A 4,243-nucleotide genomic window follows, 5' to 3' on the forward strand; every position below is an offset into this window, starting at 1 on the left:
ATGTTGCTGATCAATTTGAATTGTATTACTATTTATTGATTATAATTAATTTTATTTTTCAGTTTCAAATGGTCCAAAAAAAATGACAGTTTAAATAAGGATTTAATATTTGTTTTAGATTTCAGGCAAACTGATGCACTTTAAGTCTTTTCTGTTACAGACTAAAAAAACAATGTTAATAAAGTTACTCTTTGTTGTAAGTTGATCTATATTTCTTTCTTTCTTTCTATTTTCTTTTTTTGTTTTCTTTAATGTTAATAAGGATACAATGTTATGCAGAGGTGTACTTATAACAATTTTATAGACAAATTATACTATTTACAGTCGCGGCAGAGAGTTGGGGGGCGCAAAATGTTTACTTCTTCCTAGGGGGGGTGTAACAGAAAATAATTGAGAAGCACTGAGATACAGTGAGCTCCAAAAGTATTGGGACGGTGACAATTTTTGTTGTTGTTTTGGCTCTGTACTCCAATTCTGTTGGGATGTTGATAGAATATTCTCCTAACCCTCAGAAACTGGACACATGAATGTTGTTGCAACGTTCCCATGAAACGTGTCTAGAACGTTAATGTTGAATATTCTGAGAACAAGGTAACCATGTTCTGTGAAGTTCTGGTCTCTTGGACACAGTCCTCGCATTTCACTGGAACATTCCTATGAAAACGTTATTTAATGACCTAGTCTCAGGTAGCCATACCTCCAAGATCACATTGTTGTCATGCCTCCCTTGGAGGTCTGGAGAACTTTGTGTTACCAAAACGGTTATTGGATGTTACATTTCAAGAACCCTCCCACACATGCCCGTTGGTGTTACGTGTTTTGTTCGTCACTGTTTTCAGACTGGGTAGGACAAATTTTGCAGAGACTTGTTCCTTCCGTATGCCATTTTGGAAGAAAACCTGGTGGAAAGCTGAATTCTGTTTTGCCAGAAGTGTGCTCTATGCACAACATCGGCAACATATTTTGATGAGGTTTTAATTGCCAATTTTGCACTGTTGCACTTACTACACTAATCTAGTGAGCACCGATGGAGCTCCGACACCAGCAAGGCATTTGATTGGTTTGACGTGTTGCGAGGCGTTGCTGAATTACAGCTGGTTCCCACCCCTATGTAGCTATTTTTCCCCAGGGCCTGGTTTTCAGGCCCTGGGGAAACTTCAGGCTGAGGAAGACGTTTCACACATTCACATGTGCTACATACACATTGACCATAGTTGCTGGAACCATGCTGAAAAGAGCTTTAGGTTAAGGTCGGTACAATATTGTGAAAATGCTGTGGTGTCGGACCTCACCGTAAGAGTAGCTGATGCCCAACTTGGCTGGGTTCTTCAAGTCCTCGGTGACTCCCCTCAATAATCCTTAGCTCTTCCTTTCTGTCACATGTCAAAGATAAAAAGGATCAGATTAACGTCTGAGGATGTCAATTGAAATGAATTGCATTCGTAGGCCGACTAGTATGAAAGTGCAAACCACATTGTTCATGTTGTCTGTGACACAAGCACTTGTCTGATGGATAAAAATGTATGTAAGCAAGTGGTGTATTTAAGAAACTCACAATATTTCAGAGCTGACCACTCGAATAGTCTGATCAGCCCTTCATGGAGAAGTTGGTCTCGATGCATCTCCCCTTCTCAAACTGGGCTGGCAGTTTGCTGATTTCAAACCATCTTCCCATGAACTAGAACATTGGGTAAACAAACATACACACTCAAAATTCTTTAAATCTCCATCCTTACCTTTAGTTTGTTTTGCTTTTGTGCACTTTAAGTTTCTTTCTGTAATGAAGTTAAATAAATGATTATTATCATGAAAATATCACAGCAAATGTCACATACTACCAGGGCCGTAGCTACATATGAGGACGCCAAGGTCTAGGCCTCAGTAATAATATAAATAAAATAAATACAGAAATTAAACAATCTGGTGTCAACTTAATGTTGGAAATGAGAAAAGTAGAATGCACAAGGTGCAATTTGGAAACTTGGTTGTGCATTAGCAGTTTTCCTCTTGTTATTCCACTCACTGACAGTCACTCAATAAGCCCATCTCAGTAAAAATAAATGACATTGTTAAATTAGTCTAGCCAGATATCTAAACTTAGTAGTAATCATCATGGCCGAATTACCGACTGGGCACGCAGGGCAAATGCCCAGGGACCCTGACCTCCAGAGGGCCCCTATTGATTTTGTTTGTCAGTCTCACTCAGATATTATATTACCATGGCATGTAAGTCACTAGACCCTTTCAAATGCTCTAACGCCCTAACAGATCCACGGAATACACAATCACCATTGCACTACACACTGCCCTCACCCACCTGGAGTGCACGAGGGCAGTGTGCAGTGCAATGCGAAAATGCATATGTGAGAATGCTGTTTATTGACTACAGCTCTGCTTTCAATTCCAAATTCACCACAAAGCTCATGGCCCTGGGACTGAACTCCTCCTGTGCAACTGGGTCCTGGACTTCCTGACGGGCCGCCCCCAGGTGGTGAAGGCAGGCAACATTACCTCACCCCACACTGATTCTCAACAAGGGTTACTCCTCAGTCCCCACCTGTACTCCATGTATACCCACGACTGCATGGCCTCACACAGTTCCAACTCCATCATGAAGTTCGCTGCCGACACGACAGAGTAGTAGGCCATGATTACCAACATTGATGAGACAGCCTATAGGAAGGAGGTAGGCACTCTGACTGCATGGTACCAGGTAAACACCCTTCCCCTCAACATCAACAAAACAAATTGGCTGATTGTGGACTTCCGGAGGAACCAGGCTGGGTTCGGGCTCGGAGCTCAAGAATTTCATTTTTTATCCTGTAATTACATCTGTAACCCTGTACATGTGACTATTAAACTCTAGACATAAAATCTAAATCTAGTGTGTAGAGTTAATTATATAGCTACTAGGCTACATGTGCTGGTAGATCGTCTGAGGTGAATGAAGCTTCAGCAACCAATGTGATAAGGGGTAATCTTTGCTTGCTTCTGCTGTTTTCCAAATAGCATTTTTGAGTGTTTAAATTGTATAGAAATGCAGTAATTGGCAGGTAGAGATGCTGGATCTTAATTTGATCACCCTTTTTTTTTGCTGAGAATTTTCCTGCACCGCAGCAAATGCAGATGAGCTTTGCGATTTACATGAATTCACTGAAAACCCACACTAACACACCATCATATTAACAGTATTTCACTGCTAATGTAGTCTAATTTTAGCCAGCTAATAATCTAACTACAGATCAAGCAACATTATGGACGGGCCAGTGCCAGAAGTGGGCTAAAGGGGGCATTGTGCACCCTCAGTTTTAGGAAAACAGATGCACAAAGATAATACCATTCATTCAAGATTTTCTGTAATCATGGTAGCATGGCATCCACATTAATGTAGAAGTGTTCAGAAACATATTATATTCTTATTTACAATAAAGGTGACTCCAAAATGACATAATACATATAATGACACCATACACAATATTTTCCATTAGTTTCTATTAGGCACAGCATCATCCAAAACACAATCAAAACAAACTGCAAATGCATCCAACAAGTTTCTCGTCTCAAGCTTGACGTAGTCATTGTGTAGTCATAGTCATCTCAAATCCAAAATGCTGAGTATAGAGCCAAATTAAAAGTTTTAGCTTCACTGTCCAAATAAATATGTAATAAATCCCACCTCGCCGATTTCAAATGACCTCTTAGTCACTTTTCCTGGCCCCAGGCCTGATTATAGACTAAATGTTCAAATACTGTTGCTGCAGGATTATTTTGCGGCGACAATACTGGTCAAATTAAGATCCTATATATGTATAGGTACATTGTCTGTGCCGACAGGTCAGGCAGGGGAGTGATACCTTTTTCATGCTGAAGGCAGGCTGGACGGCTGGTTCTGGACAAGGCCCCCAGTGGGGTACCTGGGCACTGATGAAGGGTATGAGGAGGAGAGGCAAGACGAGGGCAAATGATGGCTTCATGGTCACAGGGGCAGCCATCACCTGATAATTACAAATAATTACAATCAATCGGCAGAGAGTTCAAGTCAAAAAACAAAGCTTCAAAAAGAGAAATTGTTTCCCTTTCAGAGGCACAAGAAGTAAGTCCAGGATTAGGCATAATTAGGGTCTGGGAACTGGCCCTAGGAAATCACATTGTGACAATTATTTTCATAGTCAAAGAAAAAATATATATATAAACATGGTGAGAGAAGAACAGGAGGACGGATGACTCATCGGCCATTACCTCA

At 40.7% G+C, this 4,243-nt stretch overlaps 1 pseudogene; it reads right to left on the reverse strand.

The window, feature by feature from the left end:
• Positions 1-1,157: 1,157 nt before the first annotated feature.
• On the reverse strand, positions 1,158-3,974 carry LOC118965625 (annotated as a pseudogene).
• Positions 3,975-4,243: the final 269 nt, after the last annotated feature.

This window comes from Oncorhynchus mykiss, chromosome 8 (genome assembly GCF_013265735.2).
Source record: "Oncorhynchus mykiss isolate Arlee chromosome 8, USDA_OmykA_1.1, whole genome shotgun sequence".
In the NCBI taxonomy this organism is placed as follows: Eukaryota; Metazoa; Chordata; class Actinopteri; order Salmoniformes; family Salmonidae; genus Oncorhynchus; species Oncorhynchus mykiss.